Source organism: Lolium rigidum, chromosome 3, assembly GCF_022539505.1.
Source record: "Lolium rigidum isolate FL_2022 chromosome 3, APGP_CSIRO_Lrig_0.1, whole genome shotgun sequence".
Taxonomy (NCBI): Eukaryota; Viridiplantae; Streptophyta; class Magnoliopsida; order Poales; family Poaceae; genus Lolium; species Lolium rigidum.
The window spans coordinates 364,320,664-364,337,074 of NC_061510.1; positions in this window are offsets into that span (position 1 = coordinate 364,320,664).

Sequence of the window (16,411 nt, forward strand, 5' to 3'; positions counted from 1 at the left end):
GACGCGGGTCTATAATTGGGAGGAACAATATAGAAGAATTTTTCACCCATGTTAGTACCGTTGAAGATTTTGAAGATAGACACTTGGTAGAACTTGCTCCTACTTATGAAATTCTGTCTGTCGCTTTAGTTCGCATGTTGGAAACTAAATTTGTTAATCTCAATCCTATAATCCAACACATGTTTCTTACACTTGGTGATATGGAAGATGGGGGAAAAGAAAGATTTTGTTTTAGAAACCCTTCTTAGAGAATTTGGTGGTCTAGCAAGAGAGGCTAGAAAGGTCTTTGCTAAATTTAATATGCTTGGTTCTCATACTAATTTTGTTGGTCTCCTTGAAAAAATGGACATGGATAGAATAAGGTACACTAATAATGTTAATGATGGTGGGGAGATCAAAGCACCAATACCATGTAAACTCCTAGCTATGAATGATGCACTGGAAAATAACTATGCTTGGCTTGTTCCTGAAAATTTGTTCGATGAGAGTAGCAAGCCCAAGACTAATGAAAAGGGAGACGCTGAAACTTATGTATCCAATATACTATGCATGCTTGAGAAAACTCCAAACCCCGCTGTAGGTGCACCACCCTTCGATAACACTTGAGTTACACTTTCTCGCCTAGCTGAAAGGCGTTAAGAAAGCGCTTATGGGAGACAACCCATGTTTTTACTACAGTATTTTTGTTTTATATTTGAGTCTTGGAAGTTGTTTACTACTGTAGCAACCTCTCCTTATCTTAGTTTTGAGTTTTGTTGTGCCAAGTAATGTCTTTGATAGTAAAGTAAGTACTAGATTTGGATTACTGCGCAGTTCCAGATTTCTTTGCTGTCACGAATCTGGGTCTACCTCCCTGTAGGTAGCTCAGAAAATTAAGCCAATTTACGTGCATGATCCTCAGATATGTACGCAACTTTCATTCAATATGGGCATTTTCATTTGAGCAAGTCTGGTGCCCTAATAAAATCCATCTTTACGGACTGTTCTGTTTTGACAGATTCTGCCTTTTTATTTCGCATTGCCTCTTTTGCTATGTTGGATGAATTTCTTTGATCCATTAATGTCCAGTAGCTTTATGCAATGTCCAGAAGTGTTAAGAATGATTGTGTCACCTCTGAACATGTTAATTTTTATTGTGCACTAACCCTCTAATGAGTTGTTTCGAGTTTGGTGTGGAGGAAGTTTTCAAGGATCAAGAGAGGAATATGATGCAATATGATCAAGGAGAGTGAAAGCTCTAAGCTTGGGGATGCCCCGCTGGTTCACCCCTGCATATTATAAGAAGACTCAAGCGTCTAAGCTTGGGGATGCCCAAGGCATCCCCTTCTTCATCGACAACATTATCAGGTTCCTCCCTGAAACTATATTTTTATTCCGTCACATCTTATGCACTTTGCTTGGAGCGTCGGTTTGTTTTTGTTTTTGTTTTGTTTGAATAAAATGGATCCTAGCATTCACTTTGTGGGAGAGAGACACGCTCCGCTGTAGCATATGGACAAGTATGTCCTTAGGCTCTACTCATAGTATTCATGGCGAAGTTTCTTCTTTGTTAAATTGTTATATGGTTGGAATTGGAAAATACTACATGTAGTAATTCTAAAATGTCTTGGATAATTTGATACTTGGCAATTGTTGTGCTCATGTTTAAGCTCTTGCATCATATACTTTGCACCTATTAATGAAGAAACACTTAGAGCTTGCTAATTTGGTTTGCATATTTGGTTTCTCTAGAGTCTAGATAATATCTAGTATTGAGTTTTGAACAACAAGGAAGACGGTGTAGAGTCTTATAATATTTACAATATGTCTTTTACGTGAGTTTTGCTGCACCGTTCATCCTTGTGTTTGTTTCAAATAACCCTGCTAGCCTAAACCTTGTATCGAGAGGGAATACTTCTCATGCATCCAAAATCCTTGAGCCAACCACTATGCCATTTGTGTCCACCATACCTACCTACTACATGGTATTTATCCGCCATTCCAAAGTAAATTGCTTGAGTGCTACCTTTAAAATTCCATCATTCACCTTTGCAATATATAGCTCATGGGACAAATAGCTTAAAAACTATTGTGGTATTGAATATGTACTTATGCACTTTATCTCTTATTAAGTTGCTTGTTGTGCGATAACCATGCTTCGGGGACGCCATCAACTATTCTTTGTTGAATATCATGTGAGTTGCTATGCATGTCCGTCTTGTCACGAAGCAAGAGAGATCTACCACCTTAATGGTTGGAGCATACATATTGTTAGAGAAGAACATTGGGCCGCTAACTAAAGCCATGATTCATGGTGGAAGTTTCAGTTTTGGACATATATCCTCAATCTCATATGAGAATAATAATTGTTGCCACATGCTTATGCATTAAAGAGGAGTCCATTATCTGTTGTCCATGTTGTCCCGGTATGGATGTCTAAGTTGAGAATAATCAAAAGCGAGAAATCCAAAATGCGAGCTTTCTCCTTAGACCTTTGTACGAGCGGCATGGAGGTACCCCATTGTGACACTTGGTTAAAACATGTGCATTGCAAAGATCCGGTAGTCCAAGCTAATTAGGACAAGGTGCGGGCACTATTAGTATACTATGCATGAGGCTTGCAACTTGTAAGATATAATTTACATAACTCATATGCTTTATTACTACCGTTGACAAAATTGTTTCATGTTTTGAAAATAAAATCTCTAGCACAAATATAGCAATCGATGCTTTCCTCTTTGAAGGACCATTCTTTTACTTTTATGTTGAGTCAGTTCACCTATCTCTCTCCACCTCAAGAAGCAAACACTTGTGTGAACTGTGCATTGATTCCTACATACTTGCATATTGCACTTGTTATATTACTCTATGTTGACAATTATCCATGAGATATACATGTTACAAGTTGAAAGCAACCGCTGAAACTTAATATTCCTTTGTGTTGCTTCAATACCTTTACTTTGATTTATTGCTTTATGAGTTAACTCTTACGCAAGACTTATTGATGCTTGTCTTGAAGTACTATTCATGAAAGTCTTTGCTTTATGATTCACTTGTTTACTCATGTCATTACCATTGTTTTGATTGCTGCATTCAGTACATATGTTTACAAATAGTATGATCAAGGTTATGATGGCATGTCACTTCAGAAATTATCTTTGTTATCGTTTTACACCGCTCGGGACGAGCGGAACTAAGCTTGGGGATGCTGATACGTCTCCGACGTATCGATAATTTCTTATGATCCATGCCATATTATTGATGATACCTACATGTTTTATGCACACTTTATGTCATATTCGTGCATTTTCTCGGAACTAACCTATTAACAAGATGCCGAAGAGCCGATTCGTTGTTCTGTCAGTTTTTGGTTTCGAAATCCTAGTAACGAAATATTCTCGGAATTGGACGAAATCAAGACCCGGGGTCCTATTTTGCCACGAACCTTCCGAAGACCGAAAGGGATACGAAGTGGGGCGACGAGGCGCCGCCACCATAGGGCCGCGCGGCCGAGGGGGCCCGCGCCGCCCTATGGTGTGGGCCCCTCGTCGGCCCTCCGACTCCGCCCTTCCGCCTACTTAAAGCCTCCGTCGCGAAACCCCCGATGCGAAAAACCACGATACGGAAAACCTTCCGCAGACGCCGCCGCCGCCAATCCCATCTCGGGGGATTCACGGAGATCTCCTCCGGCACCTTGCCGGAGAGGGCATTCATCTCCCGGAGGACTCTACACCGCCATGGTCGCCTCCGGAGTGATGAGTGAGTAGTTCACCCCTGGACTATGGGTCCATAGCGTAGCTAGATGGTTGTCTTCTCCTCATTGTGCTTCATTGTTGGATCTTGTGAGCTGCCTAACATGATCAAGATCATCTATCTCGTAATACTCTATGTTGTGTTTGTCGGGATCCGATGGATAGAGAATACCATGTTATGTTAATTATCAAGTTATTACATATGTGTTGTTTATGATCTTGCATGCTCTCCGTTATTAGTAGAGGCTCGGCCAAGTTTTTGCTCTTAACTCCAAGAGGGAGTATTTATGCTCGATAGTGGGTTCATGCCCGCATTGACATCCGGGACGATGGATGGAAAGTTCTAAGGTTGTGTTGTGCTGTTGCCACTAGGGATAAAACATTGGCGCTATGTCCGAGGATGTAGTTGTTGATTACATTACGCACCATACTTAATGCAATTGTCTACGTTGTTAGCAACTTAATACCGGAGGGGTTCGGACGATAACCCGAAGGTGGACTTTTTAGGCATAGATGCGGCTTGGATGGCGGTCTATGTACTTTGTCGTAATGCCCAATTAAATCTCACTCGTACTTATCATGACATGTATGTGCATTGTTATGCCCTCTCTATTTGTCAATTGCCCGACTGTAATTTGTTCACCCAACATGCTTTTATCTTATGGGAGAGACACCTCTAGTGAACTCGTGGACCCCGGTCCATTCTTTAATACTGAAATACAAATCTGTCTGCAATACTTGTTTTACCTGTTTTCTCTGCAAACAATCATCTTCCACACAATACGGTTAATCCTTTGTTATAGCAAGCCGGTGAGATTGACAACCTCACCGTTTCGTTGGGGAAAAGTACTTTGGTTGTGTTGTGCGGAGTTCCACGTTGGCGCCGGAATCTCCGGTGTTGCGCCGCACTACATCCCGCTGCCATCAACCTTCAACGTGCTTCTTGGCTCCTCCTGGTTCGATAAACCTTGGTTTCTTTCTGAGGGAAAACTTGCTGCTGTGCGCATCATACCTTCCTCTTGGGGTTCCCAACGAACGTGTGAAATACACGCCATCAGTGATCTAGACACAAAGAAAAACCTAGGTACAAGAGAGGCGAACGGATTCTCACCCTTGAAGCGTGATCGACAACCGGCGAAGAAGACCAACGACCCTCCGGCAAAATCCCCTCTGTAAAAGTTGTCCCTCTGAGCAACGCTCCTCAAACATCCCGACAACACCGGCCCCTGTGTCCACCTTGAAACATCATCTGCATAGCGAGAAAAGTAATTAGCGATAAGACGGGGCAACGCTCAGGGATTACATTCTTGATGTAACAGTTCAGAAATCATCGGAGGAGTATGGAGGATCCACTCCGAATCAACTCTCGAACTCATTTCCAGTTTAGCTAAATCATGAGCCGCCCTATTACAAACTCTCTCTCTACTTTGTGCACTTGCACATGCTGGATACATTCAAACGTAGCCCTTATCTCCGCCATCACCGGATACCAACTCTCGCTACTCTATTCTAAGAGAAGATCAAGGGGCCATACCTGCCATGGAAGGCTGGCCGGGGCGGCGACGACGGACGGGGGCGAGCACAAGGGCCGGGGGCGAGGCAAGGGAGCTCTCCTTCGGTGGAGGAGGAGCTACCAAGCTCCAGCCATGGCGTCGTGCATATGGAGACGGGGAGGGAGGGGGCTGTGGCGGCGGCGTGTGCGTGGTGCCGGGAGGCGGCGACGATGGGTCGGGGAGGGAGGAGGGAGGCGGCATCGGCGACGTGCTTGGCGGCAGCGACGATGGGCCGGGGAGGGAGGCGGCGGCAGGGGAAGGCGCGGGGTGAGGATGCGGCCGCGCGACGAGTGCGTGGGAGGTGGGGGCCGGGGCTGAGCTAGGCGGCGGCGGCTGGGAGGTGTAGGAGGTGGCGGCGGCATCGCGGGGAAGTGGGATGGGGGAGGGCCGGGGGAAAATGGTTGGTGGAGCCTGGGCCGCACCCTTATCGACTGGCTTTGCCATGCAGGTGGCTTTGCCGTGCGGCAGAAGAGCTTTGCCGTGCAGCAGAGTTCTTTGTCGTGCGCTTATGCACGGCAGAGGTCTTTGCCATGCATAAGCGCACGGCAAAGAACTCTACCGCACGACAAATGATTTTTTTTGCAACCCTATTTGTTGTTCTCTGAATCACTTCTATAATAAGCTCCCTCTCCCCCTCCAAAGTCTCCTTGATGTCTTTAACCAGGTGTCCAATATGCGATTTGTCCATGTTTCCTTCCTTCAAAGCTTTTGCAAGGTTAGCACAATCCGTTCGGATACGACAAAGGATTTTTGCACGGTTATTTTCACTATTTCCACAATCCTTTGGGGGACGAGGGGGAGAACGACCGCGGTAGACAAACTCAGAGAACACGGTACCATACCTCGCGCGGCGAAATCTAGAGGGTAGATCCGCCGGGGCACACATGTGTGCCCCAGCGTACACATACCACTGTTTTGGGGGAGGAGGGGGAGAACAACCACCGGAGCACCGAAATCCCACCCTAACCCTAAATCCTAAACCTAACCCTAACCTTGGACCCAATCTTGGTTCTCCATGTGTATATGTCCTAAAAAAACCTAAAAGAATGAAAAGGTACATTGGTGCACCCTCGCGCAGAGAAATCTAGGGGGGTAGACCCGCCGGGGCACACATACCGTTGTTTTTAGGGGGGAGAACGACCGCCGGAGCACCGGAATCCCACCAAATATTGCATGTGGACCTATGATATGTGTGAAAGTGTGGTGGAAGGTGCAATGGTGCAAAAGTAACTCCCCCCGAAACCCTAAATTGGGGAGGCTTCGAGCCCTAAACCCCTATACCCTAAACCATTAACTACACGTGCTGACACGGGAGCTGCAAAACCCTGCATCATAAACCCTAACCCTAACCCTAAACCCTAAACCTATACCTAACCATAAATCCTTACCTTGACCCTAAACGCTAGCCCTACCCCTAAACCCTAGCCCTAACCCTAAACCTAACCCTAACCAGTAGATCAGGCACACCCTCGTGGGATGATGGCTCTAAGCCGCAGTATGCCGGAGGCTACCATGTGCCAAAGGGTACCAATCTTGGTTCTCCATGTGTATATGTCATAAACAAACCTAAAAGAATGAAAAAGTACATTAGTGCACCCTCGCGCGGAGAAATCTAGGTGGGTAGACCCGCCGGGGCACACATACCGCTGTTTTTAGGGGGAGGAGGGGGAGAACGACCGCCGGAGCACCGGAATCCCACCAAATCTTGCATGTGGACCTATGTTATGTGTGAAAGTGTGGTGGAAGGTGCAATGGTGCAAAAGTAGCTCCCCTAAACCCTAAACCCTAAACTGGGGAGGCTTCGAGCCCTAAACCCCTAGACCCTAAACCATTAACTACACATGCTGACACGAGAGCTGCAAACCCCTGCATCATAAACCCTAACCCTAAACCCTAAACCTAAACCCAACCATAAATCCTTACCTTGACACTAAATAGTAGCCCTACCCCTAAACCCTAGCCCTAACCCTAAACACAAACCTAACCAGTAGATCGTAGCACACCCTCTTGTGATAATGGCTCTAGTTGCGGGTATGCCGGAGGCTACCATGTTCCAAGGGTCCCAATCTTGGTTCTCCATGTGTATATGTCCTAAACAAACCTAAAAGAATGAAAAAGTACATTGGTGCACCCTCGCGCGGAGAAATCTAGGGGGTAGACCTGCCGGGGTACACATACCGCTGTTTTTACGGGGAGGAGGGGGAAAACGACCGCCGGAGCACCGGAATCCTGATGGCGTGTATTTCACACGTTCGTTGGGCAACCCCAAGAGGAAGGTATGATGCGCACAGCAGCAAGTTTTCCCTCAGAAAGAAACCAAGGTTTATCGAACCGGGAGGAGCCAAGAAGCACGTTGAAGGTTGATGGCGGCGGGATGTAGTGCGGCGCAACACCAGAGATTCCGGCGCCAACGTGGAACCTGCACAACACAACCAAAGTACTTTGCCCCAACGAAACAGTGAGGTTGTCAATCTCACCGGCTTTCTGTAACAAAGGATTAACCGTATTGTGTGGAAGATGATTGTTTGCAGAGAAAACAGTAAAAACAAGTATTGCGTAGATTGTGTTTCGAGTAAAGAGAATTGGACCGGGGTCCACGGTTCACTAGAGGTGTCTCTCCCATAAGACGAACAGCATGTTGGGTGAACAAATTACGAGTTGGGAAATTGACAAATAAAGAGAGCATGACCATGCACATACATATCATGATGAGTATAGTGAGATTTAATTGGGCATTACGACAAAGTACATAGACCGCCATCCAACTGCATCTATGCCTAAAAAGTCCACCTTCGAAGTTATCATCCGAACCCCTCCGGTATTAAGTTGCAAAGCAACGAGACAATTGCATTAAGTATGGTGCGTAATGTAATCAACAACTACATCCTTAGACATAGCATCAATGTTTTATCCCTAGTGGCAACGAGCACAACACAACCTTAGAACTTTCTGTCACATGTCCCAGGTGTCAATGCGGGCATGAACCCACTATCGAGCATAAGTACTCCCTCTTGGAGTTAAAAGTAAAAACTTGGCCAGAGCCTCTACTAGAAACGGAGAGCATGCAAGATCATAAACAACACATAAGCATAACTTTGATAATCAACATAACAAGTATTCTCTATTCATCGGATCCCAACAAACGCAACATATAGAATTACAGATAGATGATCTTGATCATGATAGGCAGCTCACAAGATCCGACAATGATAGCACAATGGGGAGAAGACAACCATCTAGCTACTGCTATGGACCCATAGTCCGGGGGTAGACTACTCACTCATCACTCCGGAGGCGACCATGGCGGTGTAGAGTCCTCCGGGAGATGATTCCCCTCTCCGGCAGGGTGCCGGAGGCGATCTCCAGGATCCCCCGAGATGGGATCGGCGGCGACGGCGTCTCCGTAATGTTTTCCGTATCGTGGCTCTCGGTATCGGGGGTTTCGTCACGGAGGCTTTAAGTAGGCGGAAGGGCAAGTCGAGAGGCGGCACGGGGGCCCAAACCACGGGCCGGCGCGGCCGGGGGTGGGGCCGCGCCGCCCTAGGGTTTGGCCACCCCGTGGCCCCTCTTCGTCTCGTCTTCGGTCTTCCGGAAGCTTCGTGAGAAAATAGGCCTCTCGGGCTTTTATTTCGTCCAATTCCGAGAATATTTCTTTACTAGGATTTCGAAACCAAAAACAGCGAGAAAAGCAAGCTGGCACTTCGGCATCTTGTTAATAGGTTAGTTCCGAGAAAATGCACGAATATGATATAAAGTGTGCATAAAACATGTAGATAACATCAATAAAGTGGCATGGAACACAAGAAATTATCGATACGTTGGAGACGTATCGGCATCCCCAAGCTTAGTTCCGCTCGTCCCGAGCGGAGTAAAACGATAACAAAGATAATTTACGGAGTGACATGCCATCATAAACTTGATCATACTATTTGTAAAGCATATGTAGAGGATGCAGCGATCAAAACAATGTGTATGACATGAGTAAACAAGTGAATCATAAAGCAAAGACTTTTCATGAATAGCACTTCAAGACAAGCATCAATAAGTCTTGCATAAGAGTTAACTCATAAAGCAATAATTCAAAGTAAAGGTATTGAAGCAACACAAAAGAAGATTAAGTTTCAGCGGTTGCTTTCAACTTGTAACATGTATATCTCATGGATATTGTCAACATAGAGTAATATAATAAGTGCAATAAGCAAGTATGTAGGAATCAATGCACTGAGTTCACACAAGTGTTTGCTTCTTAAGGTGGAGAGAAATAGGTGAACTGACTCAACATTGAAAGTAAAAGAATGGTCCTCATAGAGGAAAAGCATCAATTGCTATATTTGTGCTAGAGCTTTGATTTTGAAAACATGAAACAATTTTGTCAACGGTAGTAATAAAGCATATGCATCATGTAAATTATATCTTATAAGTTGCAAGCCTCATGCATAGTGTACTAATAGTGCCCGCACCTTGTCCTAATTAGCTTGGACTACCTGGATTATCACCGCAATACATATGCTTTAACCAAGTTTCACAAAGGGGTACCTCTATGCCGCCTCGTACAAAGGTCTAAGGAGAAAGCTCGCATTTGGATTTCTCGCTTTTGATTATTCTCAACTTAGACATCCATACCGGGACAACATAGACAACGAGATAATGGACTCCTCTTTTAATGCTTTAAGCATTTGTCAACAATTAATTCTTTTCTCATTAGAGATTTGAGGATATTTGTCCAAAACTGAAACTTCCACCATGAATCATGGCTTTAGTTAGCGGCCCAATGTTCTTCTCTCACAATATGCATGCTCAAACCATTCAACTCAGTGTAGATCGCCCTTACTTCAGACAAGACGAACATGCATATCAACTCACATGAAATTCAACAATGAGTTGATGGCGTTCCCCAGTAAACATGGTTATCGCACAACAAGCAACTTAATAAGAGATAAAGTGCATAATTACATATTCAATACTACAATAGTTTTTAAGCTGTTTGTCCCATGAGCTATATATTGCAAAGGTGAATGATGGAATTTTAAAAGGTAGCACTCAAGCAATTTACTTTGGAATGGCGGGAAAATACCATGTAGTATAGGTAGGTATGGTGGACACAAATGGCATAGTGGTTGGCTCAAGTAAGCCTTGGCTAGCCTGAAGTACTTCAGACGTCTGAGATACTTCAGGCATCGCAAGGCTTACTTGAGCCAACCACTATGCCATTTGTGTCCACCATACCTACCTATACTACATGGTATTTTCCCGCCATTCCAAAGTAAATTGCTTGAGTGCTACCTTTTAAAATTCCATCATTCACCTTTGCAATATATAGCTCATGGGACAAACAGCTTAAAAACTATTGTGGTATTGAATATGTAATTATGCACTTTATCTCTTATTAAGTTGCTTGTTGTGCGATAACCATGTTTACCGGGGAACGCCATCAACTCATTGTTGAATTTCATGTGAGTTGATATGCATGTTCGTCTTGTCCGAAGTAAGGGCGATCTACACCGAGTTGAATGGTTTGAGCATGCATATTGTGAGAGAAGAACATTGGGCCGCTAACTAAAGCCATGATTCATGGTGGAAGTTTCAGCTTTTGGACAAACATCCTCAAATCTCTAATGAGAAAGAATTAATTGTTGACAAATGCTTAAAGCATTAAAAGAGGAGTCCATTATCTCGTTGTCTATGTTGTCCCGTATGGATGTCTAAGTTGAGAATAATCAAAAGCGAGAAATCCAAATGCGAGCTTTCTCCTTAGACCTTGTACAAGCGGCATAGAGGTACCCCTTTGTGAAACTTGGTTAAAGCATATGTATTGCGGTGATAATCCAGGTAGTCCAAGCTAATTAGGACAAGGTGCGGGCACTATTAGTACACTATGCATGAGGCTTGCAACTTATAAGATATAATTTACATGATGCATATGCTTTATTACTACCGTTGACAAAATTGTTTCATGTTTTCAAAATCAAAGCTCTAGCACAAATATAGCAATCGATGCTTTTCCTCTATGAGGACCATTCTTTTACTTTCAATGTTGAGTCAGCTTCACCTATTTCTCTCCACCTTAAGAAGCAAACACTTGTGTGAACTCAGTGCATTGATTCCTACATACTTGCTTATTGCACTTATTATATTACTCTATGTTGACAATATCCATGAGATATACATGTTACAAGTTGAAAGCAACCGCTGAAACTTAATCTTCTTTTGTGTTGCTTCAATACCTTTACTTTGAATTATTGCTTTATGAGTTAACTCTTATGCAAGACTTATTGATGCTTGTCTTGAAGTGCTATTCATGAAAAGTCTTTGCTTTATGATTCACTTGTTTACTCATGTCATACACATTGTTTTGATCGCTGCATCCTCTACATATGCTTTACAAATAGTATGATCAAGTTTATGATGGCATGTCACTCCTGTAAATTATCTTTGTTATCGTTTTACTCGCTCGGGACGAGCTGCAACTAAGCTTGGGGATGCTGATACGTCTCCAACGTATCGATAATTTCTTGTGTTCCATGCCACATTTATTGATGTTATCTACATGTTTTATGCACACTTTATATCATATTCGTGCATTTTCCGGAACTAACCTATTAACAAGATGCCGAAGTGCCGCTGTCGTTTTCTCGCTGTTTTGGTTTCGTAAATCCTAGTAAAGAAATATTCTCGGAATTGGACGAAATAAAAGCCCAGAGGCCTATTTTCTCACGAAGCTTCCGGAAGACCGAAGACGAGACGAAGAGGGGCCACGGGGTGGCCAAACCCTAGGGCGGCGCGGCCCCACCTCGGCCGCGCCGCCCGTGGTGTGGGCCCCCGTGCCGCCTCTCGACTTGCCCTTCCGCCTACTTAAAGCCTCCGTGACGAAACCCCCGCACCGAGAGCCACGATACGGAAAACACACCGAGACGCCGCCGCCGCCGATCCCATCTCGGGGGATCCCGGAGATCGCCTCCGGCACCCCGCCGGAGAGGGAATCATCTCCCGGAGGACTCTACACCGCCATGGTCGCCTCCGGAGTGATGAGTGAGTAGTCTACCCCTGGACTATGGGTCCATAGCAGGAGCTAGATGGTTGTCTTCTCCCCATTGTGCTATCATTGTCGGATCTTGTGAGCTGCCTATCATGATCAAGATCATCTATCTGTAATTCTATATGTTGCGTTTGTTGGGATCCGATGAATAGAGAATACTTGTTATGTTGATTATCAAAGTTATGCTTATGTGTTGTTTATGATCTTGCATGCTCTCCGTTTCTAGTAGAGGCTCGGCCAAGTTTTTGCTTTTAACTCCAAGAGGGAGTACTTATGCTCGATAGTGGGTTCATGCCTCGCATTGACACCGGGACGATGACGTAAAGTTCTAAGGTTGTGTTGTGTTGTTGCCACTAGGGATAAAACATTGATGCTATGTCTAAGGATGTAGTTGTTGATTACATTACGCACCATACTTAATGCAATTGTCCGTTGCTTTGCAACTTAATACCGGAGGGGTTCGGATGATAACCTCGAAGGTGGACTTTTTAGGCATAGATGCGATTGGATGGCGGTCTATGTACTTTGTCGTAATGCCCAATTAAATCTCACTATACTCATCATGATATGTATGTGCATGGTCATGCTCTCTTTATTTGTCAATTTCCCAACCGTAATTTGTTCACCCAACATGCTGTTCGTCTTATGGGAGAGACACCTCTAGTGAACCGTGGACCCCGGGTCCAATTCTCTTTACTCGAAATACAATCTACCGCAATACTTGCTTTACTGTTTTTCTTCGCAAACAATCATCTTCCACACAATACGGTTAATCCTTTGTTACAGAGAAGCCGGTGAGATTGACAACCTCACTGTTTCGCTGGGGCAAAGTACTTTGGTTGTGTTGTGCAGTGTTCCACGTTGGCGCCGGAATCTCCGGTGTTGCGCCGCACTACATCCCGCCGCCATCAACCTTCAACGTGCTTCTTGGCTCCTCCCGGTTCGATAAACCTTGGTTTCTTTCTCGAGGGAAAACTTGCTGCCGTGCGCATCATACCTTCCTCTTGGGGTTGCCCAACGAACGTGTGAAATACACGCCATCGGATTCCGGTGCTCGGCGGTCGTTTTCCCCTCCTCCCCGTAAAAACAGCGTATGTGTACCCGGCAGGTCTACCCCCTAGATTTCTCCGCGAGGGTGCACCAATGTACTTTTTCATTCTTTTAGGTTTGTTTAGGACATATACACATGGAGAACCAAGATTGGGACCCTTGGAACATGGTAGCCTCCGGCATACCCGCAACTAGAGCCATTATCACAAGAGGGTGTGCCTGATCTACTGGTTAGGTTTGTGTTTAGGGTTAGGGCTAGGGTTTAGGGGTAGGGCTACTATTTAGTGTCAAGGTAAGGATTTATGGTTGGGTTTAGGTTTAGGGTTTAGGGTTAGGGTTTATGATGCAGGGGTTTGCAGCTCTCGTGTCGGCATGTGTAGTTAATGGTTTAGGGTCTAGGGGTTTAGGGCTCGAAGCCTCCCCAGTTTAGGGTTTAGGGTTTAGGGGAGCTACTTTTGCACCATTGCACCTTCCACCACACTTTCACACATAACATAGGTCCACATGCAAGATTTGGTGGGATTCCGGTGCTCCGGCGGTCGTTCTCCCCTCCTCCCCCTAAAAACAAATGCAGATGTGTGCCCCGCAGGGTCTACCCACCTAGATTTCTCCGCGCGAGGGTGCACTAATGTACTTTTTCATTCTTTTAGGTTTGTTTATGACATATACACATGGAGAACCAAGATTGGTACCCTTTGGCACATGGTAGCCTCCGGCATACCTGCAGCTAGAGCCATCATCCCACGAGGGTGTGCCTGATCTACTGGTTAGGGTTAGGTTTAGGGTTAGGGCTAGGGTTTAGGGGTAGGGCTAGCGTTTAGGGTCAAGGTAAGGATTTATGGTTAGGTATAGGTTTAGGGTTTAGGGTTAGGGTTAGGGTTTATGATGCAGGGTTTTGCAGCTCCCGTGTCAGCACGTGTAGTTAATGGTTTAGGGTATAGGGGTTTAGGGCTCAAAGCCTCCCCAGTTTAGGCTTTAGGGGAGCTACTTTTTCACCATTACACCTTCCACCACACTTTCACACATATCATAGGTCCACATGCAATATTTGGTGGGATTCCGGTGCTCCGGCGGTCGTTCTCCCCCCTAAAAACAACGGTATGTGTGCCCCGGCGGGTCTACCCCCCTAGATTTCTCTGCGCGAGGGTGCACCAATGTACCTTTTCATTCTTTTAGGTTTTTTTAGGACATATACACATGGAGAACCAAGATTGGGTCCAAGGTTAGGGTTAGGTTTAGGATTTAGGGTTAGGGTGGGATTTCGGTGCTCCGGTGGTTGTTCTCCCCCTCCTCCCCCAAAACGAGTGGTATGTACGCTCGGGGCACACATGTGTGCCCCGGCGGATCTACCCTCTAGATTTCGCCGCGCAGGTATGGTACCGTGTTCTCTCGAGTTTGTCTACCGCGGTCGTTCTCCCCTCGTCCCCCAAAGGATTGTGGAAATAGTGAAAATAACGGTGCAAAAATCCTTTGTCGTATCCGAACGGATTGTGCTAACCTTGCAAAAGCTTTGAAGGAAGGAAACATGGACAAATCGCATATTGGACACCCGGGTTAAAGACATCAAGGAGACTTTGGAGGGGGAGGGAGCTTATTATAGAAGTGATTCAGAGAACAACAAATAGGGTTGCAAAAAAAATCATTTGTCGTGCGGTAGAGTTCTTTGCCGTGCGCTTATGCATGGCAAGACCTCGCCCGTGCATAAGCGCACGACAAAGAACTTCGCTGCACGGCAAAGCTCTTTCCGCCGCACGCAAAGCCACACTCGCATGGCAAAGCCGGGGCCGATAAGGGTGCGGCCCGGGCTCCACCAACCATTTTCCCCCGGCCCTCCCCCATCCCACTTCCCCGCGATGCCGCCGCCACCTCCTACACCTCCGCGCGCCGCCGCCTAGCTCGGCCCCGGCCCCCCACCTCCCACGCACTCGCCGCGCGGCCGCATCCCCACCCCGCGCCTCTCCCCCGCCGCCGCCTCCCTCCCCGGCCCATCGTCGCTGCCGCCAAGCACGTCGCCGATGCCGCCTCCCTCCTCCCTCCCCGACCCATCGTCGCCGCCTCCCGGCACCACGCACACGCCGCCGCCACAGCCCCCTCCCTCCCCGTCTCCATATGCACGACGCCATGGCTGGAGCTTGGTAGCTCCTCCTCCACCGAAGGAGAGCTCCCTGCCTCGCCCCCGGCCCTTGTGCTCGCCCCCGTCCGTCGTCGCCGCCCCGGCCAGGCCCTTCCATGGCAGGTATGGCCCCTTGATCTTCTCTTAGAATAGAGTAGCGAGAGTTGGTATCCGGTGATGGCGGAGATAGGGCTACGTTTGAATGTATCCAGCATGTGCAAGTGCACAAAGTAGAGAGAGAGTTTGTAATAGGGCGGCTCATGATTTAGCTAAACTGGAAATGAGTTCGAGAGTTGATTCGGAGTGGATCCTCCATACTCCTCCGATGATTTCGAACTGTTACATCAAGAATGTAATCCCTGAGCGTTGCCCCGTCTTATCGCTAATTACTTTTCTCGCTATGCAGATGATGTTTCAAGGTGGACACAGGGGCCGGTGTTGTCGGGATGTTTGAGGAGCGTTGCTCAGAGGGACAACTTTTACAGAGGGGATTTTGCCGGAGGGTCGTTGGTCTTCTTCGCCGGTTGTCGATCACGCTTCAAGGGTGAGAATCCGTTCGCCTCTCTTGTACCTAGGTTTTTCTTTGTGTCTAGATCACTGATGGCGTGTATTTCACACGTTCGTTGGGAACCCCAAGAGGAAGGTATGATGCGCACAGCAGCAAGTTTTCCCTCGTAAAAGAAACCAAGGTTTATCGAACCAGGAGGAGCCAAGAAGCACGTTGAAGGTTGATGGCGGCGGGATGTAGTGCGGCGCAACACCGCAGATTCCGGCGCCAACGTGGAACCCGCACAACACAACCAAAGTACTTTGCCCCAACGAAACAGTGAGGTTGTCAATCTCACCGGCTTGCTGTAACAAAGGATTAACCGTATTGTGTGGAAGATGATTGTTTGCAGTAGAAAACAGTAGAAACAAGTATTGCAAA